Genomic DNA, 21936 nt, shown 5'->3' with positions numbered 1-21936 from the left:
AAATTACTTTTCCAAATCAAATATAATTTTTAAAAACTTTTTAATTCTAAACTTCGAATGATAAACAATGGAAGGCGTTCGCCTCACTATCTCTCAAATAATTGAATAATTGGCGCTCGCCATATTGCTCAAATTATCGACTTCCGATTAAAATACTTTAAATAAATTTGGATAAAGGAATGTGTGGCGCTCACCTCATTATTCCTTGAATAAGCAAGTGGGAGGCGCACGCCTCACTACCGTGCATATTCGATTTCCGCAAATAAACTTTCAATAATAATTTAAACGAAAAGGAAGTATAAGGCGTTCACCTTGTTATTCCTCGAAAGAATTGAACGATTGGTGTGCACCATATTGCTTAATCTTTTTTCGTTCTTCAAGAACATCTTAAACACATCAAACCTAATTTCTCTCCCCCGTGCGATCAAAGCCAATCAAACAAAACATCTAACAAATTAAGTCAACTTGTCACCCCCGTGTGACCAAAACTCTTTTAAAAAAGAACATTGTTTAATCCTTTCTAATACGCGTAACAAACTAGTGTTTAAGCCTCCTCCGAGAGTAGACAAGCCAACGTTTATCCTTTAGAACGCGATCTACACAATCGTTCATTAAAAAAAATCAACTGAACATAGTTCCCCGAACTACGAATGCTTTGATTTCCTTATTGCACCATAAGAATACGTAGGCAGAAGATTGCGAGATCTTGGCGAGCACACTAATAAAAAACCTCCCTTTTCCCCCCTCTGAGGTTTCCATCCATCTCTTTTCAATATTTTTATTCACTTGAAGAAAAAAAACAACATGAGTTAACATTCAAATCGCAAATTAGAACTAAAAGGTTCCCGTTGAGTACAACGGACGTGAGAGGTGCTAATACCTTCCCCTTGCGTAATCGACTCCCAAACCCGAATATGGTTGCGACGACCATTATTCTGTTCTTCAAAGGTTTTATCGATATTTTCCTATTCTTTCATTGGAATAAATAAAGTTTGGCGGAGGCTTTGTTCGAACTAATTTTTTCCGCGACCATTGCGAGGAATCGTATTTTTCGAGATGCGACACACCCGTGTTAGGTCACCTGGGGCGTGTCAGGAGAGAATTGGAAAGGCAGAGAGTTGACATGGTCAGCCGTGTCAACTGACACGGCCCGTGTCATCCCAGGCGCAACATCTTCCTAATTTTGGGCTTTTTACCCGGGCTTGAGCTGTAAGGACGTTTTGGGGATTTCCAATCTTTGCCAAGGGACTTTTTCACTATTTTAGGAGAGTTTCTACATGAGAAGAAGACACTTTGGAACGAGGAGAGCACAGAGAATTGTCAGACAATCAAGAATTACAGAGATCAAGGAATTCAGAGAGTGGAAGATTTTCATGAGCGGAAGCAATTGAAGATCCAAGTCATCCAATTACCTGTAATGTGTATTTTTTATCTTGAATCTGTTTTAAAGAATACGTGTAGTTAAACCCTCAATGTTATGGGGGTGTCCCTGATTTAGATCTGTAATGACTTTGAGTTTATGATTGCATTGATAATATTGTTTTTACAGTAATCTTTTAATGTGTTTAATGCTTTCTCTTTCGGACCAATCGAGATTGTTGTATGGTTATCAATTAAGTTGGGCCGCCATTGGTAAGGTTTTCATAAGACTACTCTACAGTAGATATCACCTAGGACTAGGGATACCCTGTATAAATCAGAGCATTCTTGATATAATAAGGCTTAATTTCACCAATAATTTCCTATGGACATAGAAATTAGGGTAAAGTGATTAAAGGTTTTCTCGCCAAGGACTTGGGAGAAAATACCCTTGAGAGGTAGAAGTAATTGATATCCGTTGATGCAATAGTGACTCAGAGTTATTACAGGGACAAATTATACACCTTCCCTGGGATTGTTCCTCTTCCCTTGCAAACCCTTATTTTTACCGTATTAATTTCTTTTACCCTTATTTTTATAAATTTGAATCTAAAACCCCCAATAATAGTTTTTGTTTAATTGAACGATGATTTGAACTCGATATTAACTTGCAGTCCTTGAGATTGACATTCGGGAAATTTCCACTTATTACTACAAAAGGCAAACTAGTACACTTGCTATTTTTCCGATCAAGTTTTTGGCGTCGTTGTCGGGGACTGCCAAAATATATAGTTAATTTTAGTTCAATTAAAGTTTTATTGCTCTGCAATAAAATTATTTTTCTATCAGTTATATAATTTCATTCACTAATCTGTGTATGCAATGAGATCCCTCAGTTGAATATCATTTTGATGCAGAAATCGAGAGAACCCTTCACCAGAGATGCAAAAATGTTAGATTCAATTCCAAAGAAGAAGTTCCCTATGATCACTCAGATTCTGAAAAAGAAACTATGGCTGAAATTCCTCGAGTTCCACCTCCTCCACCTCTGGAAAGACTCCTAGGTGACCATTGAGGTGCAAATGCGTCGGGTGGGAGATTAACAATTATCAACCAACCGGTGAGTGTGATTAATTTTCAAATGCATCATAGCATAATCAATCAACTTGAAAGATAATCTTTCACCGGAAATGTTAATGAAGATGCAAATAAGCACCTGTAGAGATTCCTGACCATGAGTACTACTTTGAAAATTGATGGTCATACTGATGAAGCAAAGAAGTTAAGAATGTTCCCATTCACTTTAGTTGAAGAGGCGGAAGAGTGGTTCCACTCTCTTCCAGCTGGTAGTATTACATCATGGGAAGAGATGGAAATAACTTTCCTAAATGAGTATTTTCCAGCATCAGTATTTCTGAGAAAAAGGTATGAAATCTTAAACTTCAAACAGAAGGATGGTGAATCTTTAGGAGATGCCTAAAAAAGATTCAAAAGGGTCTTAGTATCTTTCCCAACTCATAATATGGATCAGACTGAACAAATGTAGATGTTTGTTGACGGGCTAAAAATAAAGACAAAATAGTTGATTGATACAACAGTCAGTGGCTCAACAAATTTCTCAACAGCGACCGGTATTAAAAAGATTATTGAAGTGATAACTGCCAACGAGCATATGGAATTGTATGATAGGTGTACTAGTAAACCTGATGGAGTGATTGATCTGAAGCTGGAAACTAATAAAATCCGGTTGGAAGATACCGTAGTTGTTGAAGTGGAAAAGAAATTGAAAGCTATGAACATAGGTACCCAATAGGTAGCTCAAGTTCAACTTCCTCAGACCATCACTTGTGAAATCTATAACGGACCGCACCAAACTGTTTATTGCTTTGCCACCCCTCAATAAATTGAAGAGATAAATTTTTTGAAATAGAATAATGTAAGACCCTAATTTTGACCCTAAGATCCCTCATGATATCTCATCATATGCATTGGCATTTGGATCACATCTTGGTATCCTCCTTACCCATCACTCATTGGGTTTGCATTGGGAGAGATCATCAGGAACCATTTGATTGTATCATACTTTGTATTTTATCATTTTACCAACCAAAATACCAAAATACCAAAATATGTCTTTGTATAAACTAACTCTTTTGTAGGTAGGGCATGTCCTCACCTTTGATCTATCAAGCTCACATCTAGGGTTCAAGACCCTCAATGCAAGGAGCTCAATCAAGATTGGTTTACTATGGATCTAAGCTTCATATATGAATCCCCATGGTCTTCACATGTTATTTTTATCAAGAAATCATCAAGAGTTTGGAATTGGTTTGCCTTGGAAACCCTAGTCCATCTGGGTATCTTGTGTAACTTCTTCAACAAACTTCTTCAAAAATTGATCAAATAATTCAAGGGATACTTCAAATTCCATCATCTTGTGCATATATTATCTCCCATGAGTCCCAAAAGTCAATAGAATTTCAAGTTAGCAAGATGGTTGATGGTGGTTGACCAGAGGAATTCAACTGATCAAATTTGGGGTTCCCTAGACCCTATCTCCTACAATGCTTGTCATATGAAAATGATTCCAAGAGAAAAGTTACAATAAATGTCATTAAAAACAAGTTTCATGTTTAGGTTTAGAGCTAGGTTTGCTTGGAAAGTCATTTTTTATGGTGAAAGATTATAGGTCATTTTGTCTAAACCCTAATTTGGAGGTCAACTTCCCAAGGCCATAACTTGCTCAATTTTTATGAGATGAAAGATTTCCAAGTTGAACAATCAAATTCAATATGTATAATTAAATGTTTATGTTTGGAGGAAGATCTAATTCAACTTTTATGAGCATGTGATATGAGGATACATTATAGGTCATTTAGGACCAATACCATTGAACAAGTGTTTTTCCTCAACTTCAAAAATGCATAACTCCTTCATATTAAATCCAAATGAGGTCAAATTTGTGACCATTTTGAAGGGCTTTGAGATATCTACAACTTTGATGAAGGAACTATTCTCATTTTAAGCTCACATAAATAGTTAGCCAAGGTGGAATAAGTGAACATATGGCTTGACACTTAGAATTTGTTTTGATATGTTTAATTTTCCAAACTTCCACCTCAAAATTCATCATGATATAAGCTTCAAATGCAAAAGTGTACAACATGAAAGTTGTTCCTCTTGATCTAACCTTTCCAAAAAGTCTAATTTCATTAATTTTGGACAAGATTTGAATGGGTTGCGCATGGCTTGAACATTGCATCATCATTTGGCAAGATTGAACTTCAAACTTCCATGCACATTTGCCTAGCATTCTAGCATTATCTCAGACTTATGTACACTCAATTATGGACCAAATGGAATGATTTCATGGGCCTGTACACTCCCATGCACCCATGCATCACTCATTGCCAAATTTGGAAGTTCACTTCAAGGGTGCAAATATCATTTGAATTAGCTATAAATAGAGACCATATGCATCATAAATGAGGACCCCTTCACGCCAGCTTTGATCCAAAACACCAAACCCTTCCATTTGAGAGGATAAACCTGATAATTTCTATTGGAAATTGAGTTTGAATCTCATTGTTTTGAGATTCAAAACTCCAGGGATCCAAAGCCATTTGATCATTCTAATCTACTCCTGGAAGCATTCTAAGCAAGATCAAGCATGAATTAAAGAAAGAACAGCTGAATTCAGACCTGCATTGAAGGTATTTTCCAGAAAATTTCATCTCTTTGATTCTCACTCAATTCTCCATAATTCTCTTGGATCCTTGGTTGTCTGAAGTCCTACCAATGTAGGCAACAAGATTGAGTTACTTTGAGGTCAAATCGAAGCAACTCAGATCGTGCACCTCAAATTTCAACTCCTTGTATCTCTTAATATACTTGGAGTTAGGATGAATTGAGGCCAGATTCGAGCTCAGTGCCATTTTTACTTTAAAATCATGTCCTTCTTTTTAATTTTGGTGATGGTGATGACTGAACAAGTCCAACGAGGCTCGCCTGAGAAGGAGATCGGAGTTGTAGCTCCGGTGATGAGTTGGTGTGTTCAGAGCCACATGATCCTTTTGAAATGAAATAATATCGTGCGTTGGTTTGAATTACCAAGTTTGTGGCGCGCTGACTAGAGTCCATCATGGATTACGCGCTTGTGACCACTTGATCTGCCACCTCAATTAATGAGGGAGATCAAGTGGTGCACGTTTTTTCTGATTATTTGATTTTCATTTTATTTGTTTTATTTTCATTAATTTATATTAATTTTAATATTGATCCAAAAAATATGAGAGTTTCACCAAAAATATCCAAATAATTTTCTCTTTCATTTTCTGAATAAAAATTATTTTTTGGATCATTATTAATATTTTTCATGATTTAATTGATTTTATGAATATTTTTAATTGTTTAAAAGTAGTTTTAAGTTTCCAAAAATGATGAAATTTTTTCTCCAAGGTCCTTTGACCTTGTTTGACCTATGATAAATCTCATGGCCATTTCTTTGGTGTTTTTATGAGGTTTTAGGAATTTGATGAACCATAATTTAATTTAATGTATATTTTAGTTTATTTTAATTATTTAAATGCAAAGTAAATTATGTTGAGCTTCTAATTTTGACTTGTTGAGTTTGACTTATGTTGTTGGGCCTTGGTCAAGGTTGATTTGACTTTGTTGAGTTAAGATCATTGGATTTAGGGGATTGAGGAAATGTACATTTCATCTCCCAAAATGAATGAATGATCTTAATTAGGTAAAAGTCCTCCTTTGACCATTTTGTGTTGATTTTATTTCCCCTCCCTCTTCATCTCATTCCCCTTGTTTATTCATTCATGTCATGAACCAATGATATCTATAGATCCTAAACCTAGTTGATTGCAAAATCAACATGAGTATGGATGAGATTAGGTCCACACCTTTTTGCATATTCTTTTTGTGTGTGGCATGTTTCATGAGCATAGTCCATTATACTATGTCTCTAACATGAATTAACACCAAAATCTCTATTGCCCGACCTCAAATAGTTGTGACTTCTACATAAGTTCAATTACGATTGCTTAACATAGCGCTAAATTGTTGACATAAAAGGCATACCATTCTAGTAAGTGAGATTGTAAGTCTCCCCTCTTTCATGGTATTGTGTGGAAACTTGGCCTTTTTTCCTTCCTTTGGAAGATGTCTTGGTTCAAGGATCCATGCTTGTGATAAGGGGGTTGAGTGTTCTCCAAAGAATGACTTAAACAAAACTAAAGCAAAAGCAATACTAACTTCTAATCCACTAACCACTAACATTTAATTTCAAGCCATTTACTTTGATGCACTTTAATTTCAAGCCTTTATTCATTTGCCATTATTCATACCATTCAATTTGTTTATTTTAATGTCATTTTCACTTTGCTCACTTGAGCCATACTTTGTGGATATATTGTGTTTGTATATACTTGTTTGTGTTTGTGGTCTTTTGACCTTAATGAACATAATAAGAACAAAAACCCTAAAAAAACATTTTGTGTGGACTGTTGGATTGATCTGAGACATTGGACTTAGAATTAGGCAACACTCCCTATGCAAAGAACTTGGCCAATGCCAACTTTCATGGAACCAAGTGCTTGTGAAGAAAACTTTCATCTGATGCAAATATTGAAGATTCATTTGAGTTCATGTTATTTTTGAACTTGTGTCTAATGCTCCTCTTTGAAGCCATATGATACATAGGGAATTATGAAGAAAGATCATGGAGTTGCTAAGCTTGGATATGGATATCTTTATTTGATGCCTTGATCTTCACCTTGCTATTTGTGTATTGATATTGCCTATTTCTAAAATCCAAGGGAAATTTGGGTTTCTATATGACATTCTTGTCTATTGGATTGCAGCCCATTGGTCAGATCTTTTCAACTCTTAACTTTTAAATTTTTGCTTAGGATTAGTCTCTTCATCTCTTCCCCACTTCTTTGATTTCAAAATTTTCTCCCTCCTTTTAAAATCTTCTTTGTTTGTGATTTCTAAACTGAGACTCTTTGCAAATTAGAAACTTTGGCCTTATGCCATTGAAGTTTTAAACTCATTTCTTAATCAAACTTATAAATGACCTTAACTATATTTGACTTAAAATTTCAAAAGACAAAAAGAACTAACACTCATTCAAACCTTTTTAGGCCTTTTGTGCCTTTGTTAAACTTAAATCTTTGTTAAAAGCAACTCATTCACTTTGTAATTTATACCACGAACTACGATGTTTTGATCCCTCATTTTTATGTTGGTACGTAGGCACAAGGACGAAGGTCTTGTCAAACACAAAAATATAATTAATGGATTATTTTCTCATCCCTCCACTCTATTTATCGCAAACATTATTTTGTACAAAAACACATATGCACACAAGAAAGGGCTCCCTACAAGTACCTAGGACACTTTAGGTGTTAACACCTTCCCTTTGTGTAACCATCCCCCTTACCTGTAATCTCTGGCATTTTATTAGTTTTGGTTTGAAAACTTCTTATTTTTGGGTTTTGTTCGTACTTTTCCCTTTTCCCTTGGAAACAATAAAAGTGCGGTGGCGACTCTGGTTTTATTGACGTTTAGCTTATCCATAGCTTGACGGTCATGAATTTACCGCTACAAATAACCCCTACTCTAACACTTACAATCCAGGTTGGAAGAATCATCTAAACTTCTCCTGTAAAGATCAGAGAGGGAATATTCCACAACAGGGTCAAGGTCAATATAAACAACAACCGCAACAATAAGCTCCAAAGAAAGCAGACTGGGAGATTGCCATTGAAAATATGGCGGCTCAAAATATGCAATTCGAAGAAGAGACTAGAAACAATCATAAAAACACCACCGCCTCTCTAAATAATCTTGAAGTTCAGCTGGGTCAGATGGAACAACAAATAACAAGTTCTCGAACACCAGGTTCCTTACCAAGTGAAACAGTTCAAAATCCAAGAAATCATGAGAATGTTAATACTGTCACGACGAAAAGGGAGAGAGCCGCTAAAGAGGAAAAAGTTATACCACCTGGTAAGACAATTGAAGAGAAAAATAAAAGGGATACTAAACCGGTGATTAAGTTACCTTACCCTCAGAGAGTGATAAAGAGGGATCCAAGCGAGTCAGACTTTGAGAAATTCATGAAAATGTTCAAAAATATAGAGAGTCACATTTCTTTGTTTGAAGCACTCGAGTGAACACCCATGTACAAAAAATTCATGGAAGAGGTAATGACCGAAAAGAAACCAACAACAGAAGAACCAGTATCCTTGAAGGAAAAGTGTAGTGCAAATGCACTGGGGCAGGAAATTCCAAACAAACAGAAGGATCCTGGAATGGTAACAATATCATACACAATTAAAGAGAGAACTCTAAAAAAGGTACTAATTGATTCTGGAGCTACTGTGAGTCTGATTCCATTATCAATCTATCACAAGTTAGGTATTAAAAATGTCAGTGATACAAAGACAAATCTGAAGTTTGTAGATCACTCGAGAAAGGATGCATATGGTATATCAGAAGATGTACTGGTGACAATAGAGGACTTGAGTTATCCTGTTGATTTTGTGATCCTAGATATACCTAAAGATGAAGAGACACCCATCATTCTTGGTCGACCTTTCATGCAGACAAGTCGATGCAATATCGACATGGACCATGGCATGTTAACCTTAAAACTTACGATAAAGAAATAACATTGAATACTATTGAAACCATGAGCTAGAGGTAGAAAAAAAACATCACTATCAAGTAGGCTTGATCAGGACAGAGGTGAGAAGGCAAAGTAACATACCAACATCATAGAAAGATTCAAGAAGGCCTTCTCAAGTCTCACCACTTACATTAGCAACCCCGAATGGAAAAACTCCTATTTCCATTCCAAAAGCCACGAGAAAGAAAAAAAAATGAAAACAAGGTAAGGATTTGGAGGTTAGAAAGGACTTGTGGCACAAAGGAATCCATACCTATGAAAAAGACGGCTTCTTAGTTTTAGAAAAGAAGTGCAGCAAGGTGCGGAGGCTGAAGTACCCCCCATAACAAGGGGAATGAACCGTCGAGCCATGCGACGTTAAACGAAGTGCTTCGTGGGAAACAACCCACGCGTTTTTATTATTATCTGTGTTTTGTTTGTTTGCACGGTGCCTTGCATAAAAGGATATAGGCACTCACATTAATACGAGAGTTGTATCGGAATGAAGGACCATATCTGAAAATAAGAGAGGAATTTTTTTTAGAAACCAGAAGCCTGACACGGCTGCCCGTGTCAGTCGACACGACCCATGTCAGGACCACTAAAGAACACCATCCAAAGATGTTGAGTTACAGCAGCTTGACGCGGCCGCCCGTGTCACATGACATGGCCCGTGTCAGACCTATGGAATTGAAATTGTGAAATATTTTTGGATCATTGTATGGACCACACCCCTCATTAAAACCCAATAACCACTTATTATGATGTTGCACTATCCGCCCCAACCTCCTTAGTAGGGCACTATGAGTCACCCTAATTTTATCTTGCTCTTAAATATTAAGGCCAATGTTTAGTTCAAGTGTGGGGGAGGTGTGTATAATTCTTTTTGTTTTATGTTTTTATTTTATTTTATTATTTCCCATTTTTTACTATTTTGCATTTGGTTTGTTTTTACTATTGGGTATCATTTGCTGATTGTATCTCAGGTTCTTAGCGTTATTGTTGGATTAGGTGATGACCATCAGTGGTAGTGGATGAAATGATCACTCCACTTACTATTGCTTGTTGTGATGTATCTTCCCAAAAAGTTGATATTGTTGAAGAAAAGATCAGACGCATCTTCTCAAGCTCGACTAACGTAGGTTCCCTATGCATTCCGAGTTGAGTAAGAAGCTGCACCATACTAGAAGTACTGTGGATGCTGTCAAGATTTACCTAACATGTTGAGTGCATAAAAAGCCAAACACATTTTTCATCATGAGTGATATTCAGGTATGTCTTTATCACTCTGACTTTGCGTAGGTTCTATTGGAATATCACTGCATATATACACACACTGAGGCACATTGTTTGAATAATAGCCCTGAGACTTTCTAGCCATCCCTTGAATATTATCCCTTGTTAACCCCATTTGAACCTGTACCCTTTGTTTGTTTATATAACCACATGAATGTAACCCGCGACCCAAATATTTCCTTACCTTGTTCAGAGTCAATGTTATATCGTTAAGCTGTGTTAAATTCTAAGTTTGGGGTAACCCCATAAGTATCTGAAAGTAAGGTGAGTGCAGAAAAAATTAAGAAAAACGGCCATCGAAAAAAAAAGGAAAAATTTTTCTTCGATTGTACGAGAAAAGCATTCACCGAATGAGAAGCATTCAGTTGAAAAAAACCGAGCAGAGAAAATCAAAGAAAAAAAGAACTGAGAAATACAAAATGAAAAAGAAAAGAATTGGAAATAAGATGTAGAACAAACACAGTGAAAAGAATAATGACATTGGCTCTGAATCCAAACCACTTGTTTTCCCTTTTGTTTGTATTTACCCCAATGTAACCCAAGTCTCGTTACAACCCAAAAGACCTCAAAAAGTGTTTGTTGTGTGTAGTTGATACGAAAGGAGAAACTATTCAAATTTATGAGTTGATATTGCATATTCTGAAATGTGAGTGTAAACACTTTAACCGGGAGAGACTTGGTGAGAGTATGATATAAGCTGACAAGTGAAGCAGTACGTCGATCTGGAAGTGCAACGGAAAACTCATTAGGAAAAGCAGGGACTATGAAAGGGAGAATGAAGGCGTTTGCGAAAGATCTCAGTAGTATTGTGGTAAGAATTCAATTCTGGAAAGTGACACACTTTGTCGTGTAGAGCATTACTTGAGGACAATCAATGAGCTAAGTTTGAGGTTGTGATCAGTCACCATTTTCACTATGTTTTCATTACTTATTCGACAAGAAACCAAGGATTATATAACACTTTATGCGCGCAGTGTACCTTTTGAGTTATTTTTCATTTATATAAGTTATTTAAGCATTTTATCAATTTTTAGTTTTATTTTGTGTTTTCGGGATTTTATGCTTTGGTTGTCTGTGCCCTCCAGGTCCACGTAAAATATCCAACATACTCAATGCGAGAAAGTGGAAAGTTTCGGTGTTCAAGGAAAGAAGATTTCTCAATACAGAGGGCCTGACACGGTCACCCGTGTCAGGAGGAAGACAAAGCAAAAAGCAAGAAATGTTCAAGCCAGGGGCCTGACACGGCTACCCATGTCAGGTCACCTGGGGTGTGTCAGGAGAGAATTAGAAAAACAGGGAGTTGACACGGCCACCCGTGTCAGCCCCGACGCAACATCTTCCTAATTTTGGGCTTTTTACCCCGGCTTGAGCTGCAAGGATGTTTTAGGGATTCCAACCTTTGCCAACGGTTTTGTTCTCTATTTTAGAAGAGTTTCTACAAGAGAAAAAGACACTTTGGAACGAGGAAAGCATAGAGAATTGTTAGACGATCGATAATTACAGAGATCAGGGAATTCAGAGAGCGGAAAATTTTCATGAACGGAAGCAATTGAAGATCCAAGTCATCCAATCACTTGTAATGTGTATTTTTTATCTTGAATCTATTTTGAACAATATGAGTAGCTAAACCCCCCAATGTTACGGGGTGTCCCTGATTTAGATCTGCAATGACTTTGAGTTTACGATTGCAATGATAATATTGTTTTTACGGTAATAATATGATATGTTTAATGCTTTCTCTTTCGGACCAATCAAGATTGTTATATGGTTATCAATTAGGCTTGACCGGCATTGGTAAGGTTTTTGTAAGATTACTCTTCAGTAGATATCACCTAGGACTAGGGATACTCTGTATGAATCAGAGCATTCGTGATATAATAAGGCTTAATTTCACCGATAATTTCCTATGGACATAGCAATTAAGGTAGAATGATTAAAGGTTTTCTCACCAAGGACTTGGGAGAAAATACCCTTGAGAACGGGTAGTAATTGATATTTTTTGATGCAATAGTGACTCAGAGTTGTTATAGGGACAAATTATACACCTTTCCGGACATTGTTCCTCTTCCTTTACAAACCCTTATTTTTACAGCATTAATTTCTTTTACCCTTATTTTTATAAATCTGAATATAAAACCCTCCAACAATAATTTTTGTTTAATTGAACGATGATTTGAACTCGATATTAACTTGCAGTCCTTGAGATTGACATTAAGGGAGTTCCCCTTATTACTACAAAAGGAAAAATAATACACTTGCTATTTTTCCGATCAATGATCACATGAACTCAAAATAAGGTGTCCTTAATTTCCTCTTGATTAAATTTCTCAAATCTTGAAGTTGCTTATTGAAGAATGCATGGAAATAAACACACGAACCTTTGACTTTCCTTGAGAAGTAAGCAACAAAACTTTGAGATGCTCTTGATTAAAAAGCCATACCTTGCACAATAAACTTAAGGAAAATAAAACATATTTTTTCTATTTTGATTAGTGCTTAGATAATCAAATAATCAAATAAACACAAAGGTAAAACACCATCAAAGAGGTGCTTGGTGATTCCTGTAAAAGCAAACCCAAAGAAGGATAAGAGGAAGGACCAAGATGTGATCTTGTTTGTGTGCAATGATGCAAATGATATGTGGGATCTTAGGGTTAAACATTAGGGTATGACAGGGTGGTGTTTAAACCGGAAAGAAAAGGCTTACCAAAGCATTGGGATTGTCATGGTAAGTAGGGAAAGTAGGGACCTGTCGAAGCACTGGGTCTCACATGATAGGGATCTTACCAAGGCACATGGATTGATATGGTAAGGAGAAACACAAGAACTCGTCAAAGCGCAGGGACTGACATGACAAGGATATCACCAAGGCATAGGGATTGATATGGTAATGAGGAAAATAGGAACTCGTCAAAGTGTATGGACTGACATGACAAGGGTCTTACCAAGGCATATGGATTGATATAGTAATGGGGAAAATAGGAACTCGTCAAAGCGCAAGGACTAACATGATAAGGGTCTTACCAAGGCACATAGATTGATATGGTAATGAGGGAATAACCATGAAGGTGTCAACCCTAAAATAAGTGATTACAATGGTGTCAAAACCAACAAGGGGCATAACCATAAAGGTGTCAACCCAGGGAATAACCATAAAGGTGTCAACCCTAAAAGAAGTGATTCCAATAGTGTCAAAACCAAGAAGGGTAATAACCATAAAGGTGTCAACCCTAGGGAATAACCATAAAGGTGTCAATCCTAAAAGAATGGGTTACAATGGTGTCAAAACCAAGAAGTATAAAAGGGCCATAGGGGCAAGTTACAGACTTAATAGTGAATTGACATGGAATTGCACTACAATCTATGAATAGAAATGAATACTCTGAGCAGCTAGCGTCTACATCCTGTTCATAGAGGTACTCTAGACTAGGGTAGGGAAGATCCCTTCTAATCATTTTATATAGCTTGAGGCTCATGGCATGCAAGCCTAGTCAATCACTGACAAGTTGTTGAAGCGGGTTCCCAAAGATGCTTGTGGGGGTGGGTCAGATGGCTGACTGCTGAAGATAATTGTAGTCCGCTGAGGGTTTTGAACTTGTTGGTGTAATACCTCAAAATTTGTCCCCCTCATTCATGCATTCATTTTTAGGTCATTTAACATTTCATATTGCATTTCATCATGTCAATCGGAATTAGATCCAAGAAGCTTGAATATCATCCAAGACACTTTGTGGGTCCTATCTGGGTGATCAGTCAACACAAGGGAATGACTTGAGATACTTCCAACATGTTCAAATGGGGTCTATTCATCAGTCAAAATGTTAATCTTGAAGGAGCAAAAGTTTGTTCATGAGTTGTCATGCTCGCTAGGCGAGCAGAATGGGTCGCCTAGCGAGTCCCAAGAAAAGCCACCAGAATCACCTACGCTCAGAGGATTCTAACTAACTCAGAGCAACCTCCAGAGACTGAAGGGAACTCATCTGCAAAGAACCAATTCCCTCTCATATAAACCATAAGATTGTTCTGCAAAGCCAAGGGTGCAATTCAATTTCAATCGATCCTCCCCAATCAGGTATGCCCTATTTCCACTACTTTATACTTTCAACCTGAAATTTCTGAATGTATGAGGTATTATGGGTGAATTTGGAAGAGTGGGTATCGTTAGGTTTTGCATGTGGGCACATGTTTTAGTATGTATGTCATGTCTTGATGTGTGGATCCTTGCCCCCTGACTTTGAATTTTGATACCCTTTTGATGCATGTGTTTGACAAGAGGTTTAGGCCTCATACACTTGGTTGCTTTTTGTGAGCTCTTTTTGTGAATTTTAATGGCATGATTCATGTGGTTACATTTTGATTTGGGGTAACTCTTGATTGCACCCCATCTTGTCACTCTAACCTGTTTGTTGAGTTTTTTGTGAGGGCTCACATGACTCCTGAAAGGATAGCTTGCTTGGCATTCCACTTTATTTATGGGATACCATTTGGAGATTTATTCTGATTACCTGTATTGACTTGCTTTCTTTGATGGTGTCAGCTCGAGAGATCTCTGGGTTTCTTATTTCTTTAGCTGTTATTACTTCGGATCTTTATCCGTGTGGTAGATCTCTTGATCCTTTATCTTTCCCGCATTTTACCGCTTTCTTAGCTGGAAGACCTCAATAGGAGGCAATGTTTTCTTTTGTTTGTTTACTTTTGTGCCCAAAGACCTCCAAGAAGAGGCATCAGTGCTAAAGACCTCCCTGAAGAGGAAATTAACGGATAAAAGGGATTAGTAATCAATCCCCCGTTATTCAGTGTGTCATTCTTTATGCTCGCACTACGTGCTGATGCTTCAGAACAAAAGCCCAAGATCTTTTGTCCGGTCAGTCAGTGGAGAGGGTTCCACCTTTCTGAATCCCCATTTTTTGTCATGAGCTCACCCTGCCCAGGGTTAAGAGCTATGAGGTCTTATCCTCATTACCCTTTTGATCTGCTCACCCTGACGTTCAATGTCAGTGATTAAGAGCCCATTTGATTACCTATTCCATGGCTTATTTGTCGAGGTTGATATGACCCCTCTTAACTAAAGCCCTACCCATGTAGGTTTGAGCCCCCTTGGTGGCATTTTACTTTATGCATGTTTGTTTTGTATGGTGTGATCGTCTCCCCATAGGATTGCTAGGCTTCGGATAGTTTCTCATTTGCATGTCAATTAAGGTAGCACAGTTCCTTCGTCTAGGACTTCCTTTTTTACATGAGCATCCCTAAAACACAAACAAACTCATTGATTTTTCTTCTCCTAGGAACACGTTAACTCCTTCTACTACAGGCAAGTAAGTCTCCAAAGGTCGAGCATCCGGTAGATTGCGTAGTAACGTCGTTCATCTAAAAAACACAACCCTTAACTCGTAGGTAGCCGAACTACGACTTGCTCTGATTCTCATTCCAGATGAGATACGTAGGCATAAGACGCGATGTCTTAGCAAGCACACTCCTCTTTAACCCATAGGTAGCCGAGCTACGAAGACTCTGATTCTCATATTCAGATGAGATACGTATGCAGTGGATGCGACATCCGTGCGAGTCATTTTCTTTTGACCCCTCTTTTAGTAAATAGTACATTAGATATACCCACACCCTTTAGACAAGAACCACAAGAGTGGATCCCGTAGAGTACTACGGATGCGTAGGGGTGCTAATACCTTCCCTTCGCATAATCGACTCCCGAACCCAAGATTTGGTTGCGAGACCTTGTCTTTTCCTTTCCTTTTTCCAGGTTTACTTCGAGCGTTTCCTTTCCCTCCTTTGGGATAAATAACGCGTGGTGGCGACTCTTCTGTAATTTCTTTCTCGCCGGTTGTTTTTTCGCATCTCCTTTTTTAGGCTGCGACAGCTGGCGACTCTGCTGGGGACCCTGGTTTCCCTGAGCGAGTCCCTCCTAGCTTTTGTAGGTTGTTTGTTTATTGGATGTTCATTCTTTTGTATAGTTATTTATTTTTCAGCATTTACCTGCTTCATTGCATTGTGTACATATCATTGATGTATCTGTCGGCTCTGCTGTTGGTTTGTTTGTTTGTTAGGATGGGGTGTTCTATGAGAGATAAGCCCATTACCCAGGCTTGAGTGTACACATAGGTTTTAGAGTGGATAGTCATGAGGCTTGCATGGCGTGTTGCTACGTTAAGTCGTTCATGAAGACCCACATCCAGACGAGGTTTCTTTTGGATATATTTTATCCTATGGGTGTTCCATAACGGCAGATGTTCCTCTAGAAATCGTCGACTCTGGTGACCATTTCCCAAGAACTCAGTCGAGGCCTCTCCTCCGAGACGTGATTATGTTAGCTCTGGTGGGCGCATTCTCGCTGATCAATCCGAGGACCCCGAGACTGGGAACTTGCTATTAGGATGTCCTATTGAGGGGAGTCAGTGGAGGTCTTTTATCCCGTAATAATGCCAAACCTTCAGTGGTAAACATATTATTCTCGACCGAAGGGCCGAAGTTGACAAACTTATGTTCTTAGAACCTACCAGTGAGGGGCGGGCTAAATTCAGGAAACCTTAATCTCCAACCAACCCGGTTTTCTGGAGCAGAGCTTTGATCTTGTATTATATTCTTCAGTGGGTTTCTCTTCAGACAGTGCAACCCGACAGATGTTCAAGTAGATATAGTAATCCTGATTCCCATGTCACATCATTGCATCACATCATTTTGCATTCATATAATTTAACACATGTTTATCTATTTCTAGGGGGGTTTACATCTTCCTCTTGATTCCGGTCGGGGTTTCTCTGGTTCTCTTAAGATGGATATTGGCAGAAAGAGACATGTCGCCTACAAGATTCCTGTGGTCTGTTTGGAGCCTATTCAACAACTGATGAAGTTAATGGATCATGATTCTCTAGAAGGATTCCGAAAGGATTACGGTTTGATTCTAAGTTTCGTCACAGTTCTTTCCAAATATCAACACGATGCTCTCTTTACATTGTTGCAGTTCTATGATCCTCCATTGAGGTGTTTCACATTCCCGGATTACACTCTGGTCCCTACTTTGGAGGAGGTTGCTAGTTTTCTCAGAATTCCTATCAAGCCGCAGTTGCTATTCTACAGTTCCGAGTTTCTGCCCGATCTCAGCATGGTTGCTTCAACCACATATTTGGGGGAATCAGTCTTGAAGGCTAATATGTGTCAGAAGGGAGGAGTTAATGGTTTTCATCTGAGTTTCTTACTGGAAGAAGCAAAGAAGAAGCTTGGAGATGGTGACCAGAGGGGTTTCAATGCTGTGTTGGCTCTTTGTGTGTATGGGATTGTCCTGTTTCCTAATGTGGCGAAATTTGTGGAGGTAGACGCCATACGCCTCTTCGTATTGGGAAATCCAGTGCCGACCTTGTTGGGAGATTTCTTTCATTCAGTGCATCACAGGAATGAGAATAGAAGGGGAGGATTGGTGAATTGTTGTGCGCCTTTGTTTTATAAGTGGTTCAGTTTCCACCCGCCCAAGTCAGAAGCGTTCGTTGATGTCAAGGACTCGTTAAGTTGGTCGAAGAGATTGATGGGGATAAGAGCTAAAGATTTTTCTTGGTGGTCAGACCGGAGCTTGCTTGGGGAGGATATTATTCACAGTTGTGGGAACTTCCCGAATGTACCGTTGGTAGGAAGAAGAGGAGGTATCAACTACAATCCTTCTCTGGCAGTCAGACAGTTTGGATATGCTTTAAGAACACCGCCTTTGGAAAAGGATGTGGAAGAATCTCTATTTTTCCATTCTTCATCTGATCTGACTGTATCCTGTAAGGCAGCTGAGGCTTGGCTCAAGGTGATCAAGAGAGGAAGGACTGTGCTTGCAAAAGGAGATTGCAGGACTTACCCTTAGTATGAAGATTGGCTTCAAGGAAGAGTCGAAGAGTTTGGTCTGCCATTTCCTATTGAGGAACCTTTGTATCCACCTACTGATAACACTAAAATTTACGTATTTTCGACTCCGATTTCACATGCATTCTAGTTGTTTTATTGTCATTTTGTTGTGTTATTATTGTGTTTTCCTTTGTTATATTCAGTATTTTATAGTGGTAATCGCTTCGCATTGGAGTGTTACCACAATTGTGCAATCAAGTCTGTGATAGAGTCTGTAATCGAGTTTGGAGCACTTTGGAAGGAAGTTAATCCTGCCGCCATTTTCTTTTCCGCATTGCAATTTACTCAGCCCTCCGATTGGAGCAGGTTTTTATTTCTTGTCTTTAATTTATTTATTTCCTGCACTCGCTTTTACTTTATTTATTTCCTCGCACTCGCTTTTACTTTATTTATTTCCTGCACTCGCTTTTACTTTATTTATTTCCTCACACTCGCTTTTACTTTATTTATTTCCTCGCACTCGCTTTAAATTATTTACTTTCCGCACTCGTACTACTTTTATTTACTTTCCGCACTCGCACTACTTTTATTTAAATTAATGCACTTTTATTTTACCCTATCTAACTAAATCTAAAAAGTTAGAATGTAAGGATCGTAATTGAACCGATAATCCGTACAATTGTCCGTAGAAACACTTAAGGGCTATTTTAACCTTCAACTTATGTTTTCCCGCACTTCAATTCCGTTGGGTAAGATCGAAAGTCGTCCAACGTCTTTATAAACTTAATTGTTTTTAACTATTTCAAAAACAGCGAAAGTGCTTTGTTTAGTTCATTAGGTGTTTTTAACATTAAAAAGAAAAGAGATTTTAAAACTATTTTCGGACACGTTTATAAGTTTAGAGTCTGGTTCGTAAGAACCTCTTTTGGTTAAGAAGTCTAGGTTATAATACTATTCAACTTAGTCAAGATACTATATTTCTTAAAAATAGGTTTACTACTCTAACGCAATGCGCGCCTTTTTATAAGTGACAATAAGAGAGTTTGATTAGGGAGTACAACTCGGTTCTGAATACGCGAAAGCGACAGTTCCTGTTAAATTAGTTCTTTTCAAAGTAGGAAACATTGCCCATAAGTAGTTCTATTAGCAAGTACTTGGATTATCAATTGATTACGTGAATTACATTCGACCCTGTCTTTATTAATTAAATCTATTTAAGTACTTTACTTTTCATTGCACACTACGAAAAACACCTACTTTGACTGCCTTTGATAAACACCATAACAACAGATAACGATAGCTTGACACTTGGTCTTTGTGGATTCGATAATCTTTTATATTACTCTGACGCGTTCGTATACTTGCGAAAAGCACGCATCAAGTTTTTGGCGCCGTTGCCGGGGACCAATTTCGTCAAATTTCATTTTCCTGTTGTTATATCGTTTAGACTTAGGTTATTTCCTTCCGGTCAATGCGAAGAACTCGCAGTACCGGAAGTTTAAGCTTAGTAAACCCTCTGGCAGAACCTGAATGTTACGCTCGCGCACGTTTATTCTTTCATAGAATTAAGAGAGCTATGGCCGAAGATCAAAACCAAAGACCTCTTAAGGACTTCGCTTAACCATCTAATGAAGAACCTAGTTCTAGTATAGTAAACCCAACTATCCCAGCCAATAATTTTGAACTTAAACCATCTCTGTTACAACTAGTGCAACAGAGACAATTCGCGGGTCTCGCTACTGAGAACCCTAACCAACATCTAAAGATATTTCTTCAATTAGCAGATACTTTTAAAACCAATGGAGCTTCTCCTGAGGCAATACGTTTAAGATTATTCCCTTTTTCCCTCAGAGATAAAGCCCTATCATGGTTAGATTCCCTTCCACCCAATTCCATTACGACTTGGGATAACCTTAGAAGAGTTTTTCTTGCTAGATATTTCCCCCCGAGTAAGACCGCCGTTCTTCGAAACCATATAACTAGATTTACCCAAAATCAAGGAGAATCGTTGTTCGAAGCTTGGGAGAGATATAAAGAGTTGTTACGAGCATGCCCACATCATCGTTTAGAAAACTGGTTAATCATTCAAACCTTCTATAATGGACTTCATTATAACATAAAGATGACCATCGACGCTGCCGTAGGCGGTGCTCTGATGAACAAACCTTACCCTGAAGCTAGTGCCCTCATCGAAGACATGGCTCAAAACCATCAATCATGGGGAGTCGAACGAGCGACAGTTGAGAAGAAGGAAGCCCAAGGAGGAGTGCATGAACAGATCTCCATAGACATGATGCAAGCTAAAATGGACGCATTAGCCCTCAAAGTCGAGCATATGTACACGAACCCGAATACTGTAGCCGCAGTTTCGTCGGATTGTCAGATATGTGGAACCCAAGGACACCAATCTGCAGAATGCAGTCTATTGAACGAAACCCACTCCGAGCAAGTGAACTACACCCAAGGGAACCCATACTCGAATACCTATAACCCTGGATGGAGGAATCACCCTAACTTCTCCTATAAAAACAATAACCCTATCCAAAATAATGCACCTCCGAGACCTAGTTATCAAGCCCCAAGATCAAATCAACCTATGCAACCTGTACCACCAAAGCCGAGCCTTGAGAAAATTATGGAAAATTTTATCACCGCTCAAACCCAACAAAACAAGGAGTTCATGAACCAAAACATTCATGTTAACGAATTGATTACTCAGTTAGGAACCAAGGTTGACCAAATAGTTACTCATACCAAGATGCTTGAAACCCAGATCTCTCAGGTAGCTTTAAACCAAGCCCCTCAGACTACACCTGGAGGACAATTCCCTGGACAACCTCAACAAAATCCGAGGGGACAAGCCAATGCCATTACCCTACGAAGTGGGAACGCTTATGATGAGCCACCAAACCCAAGATTGAGTGAACCCGAAACTTCTAAGGAATGTACCAAACCCCCGGACAAAGTAAAGGAACCAGAGGAATCTGAAAACCAGGAAGGTCGACAGAAAGGAGAAGAACCTAAAGATAAAATTTACGTACCACCCCCGCCATATAAACCACCTATACCATATCCGCAAAGACTCAAACAAACCCAGATCAATAAACAGTATCAAAAATTTATTAAAGTTATAGAAAAACTTCATGTAGAAATCCCTTTCACAGAAGCCATCACCCAAATACCTTCTTATGCAAAGTTTCTAAAAGACATCCTTACCAACAAACGTAGACTTGACAATCCGAAGCCTTAGGAATGTAATGCTATTTCCGAGGACAAATTAGCAAAGAAAGATAAAGATCCTAGAAATTTCTCCATTCCTTGCCTTTTAGGTAATCATGTCATCGATAAAGCTTTTCTAGACTTAGGAGTTAATGTGAGCCTAATGCCTCTAGCAGTTTGTGAGAGGTTAAACTTAGGAGAGTTACAACCCACTAAGATGTCACTTCAGTTAGCCGATAGATTTGTTAAATATCCGATAGGCATTTTAGAAGATGTTCCTGTTAAGATAGGTCAACTATTTATCCCTACTGATTTTGTCGTCATGGACATCAAAGAGGACAATGATATACCAATCCTTCTAGGTAGACCATTCTTATCAACTGCAAGAGCCATAATAGATGTCAAGAAAGGAAAGTTGACATTTGAGGTAGGTGACGAGAAAAAAGAATTTATACTTTCGAAATTTCTTATGGCACCTGTGATGGGAGACTCGTGTTATGCCTTAGATATCATTGATGAATGTGTTAGAGAATTAGAAC

General features: G+C 38.2%; 1 non-coding gene across 1 annotated transcript; it reads right to left on the bottom strand.

Moving 5' to 3' along the window:
• Window positions 1-20138: 20138 nt before the first annotated feature.
• On the bottom strand, window positions 20139-20245 carry LOC127133532 (small nucleolar RNA R71). Its single transcript, XR_007807494.1, has one exon. It is a non-coding gene; the product is annotated as a small nucleolar RNA R71 (small nucleolar RNA).
• Between the last annotated feature and the right edge of the window lie 1691 nt (window positions 20246-21936).

The sequence above is a fragment of the Lathyrus oleraceus genome, chromosome 3 (genome assembly GCF_024323335.1).
Source record: "Lathyrus oleraceus cultivar Zhongwan6 chromosome 3, CAAS_Psat_ZW6_1.0, whole genome shotgun sequence".
Classification (NCBI taxonomy): Eukaryota; Viridiplantae; Streptophyta; class Magnoliopsida; order Fabales; family Fabaceae; genus Lathyrus; species Lathyrus oleraceus.
This window is presented reverse-complemented; position numbering and strand designations above follow the sequence as displayed.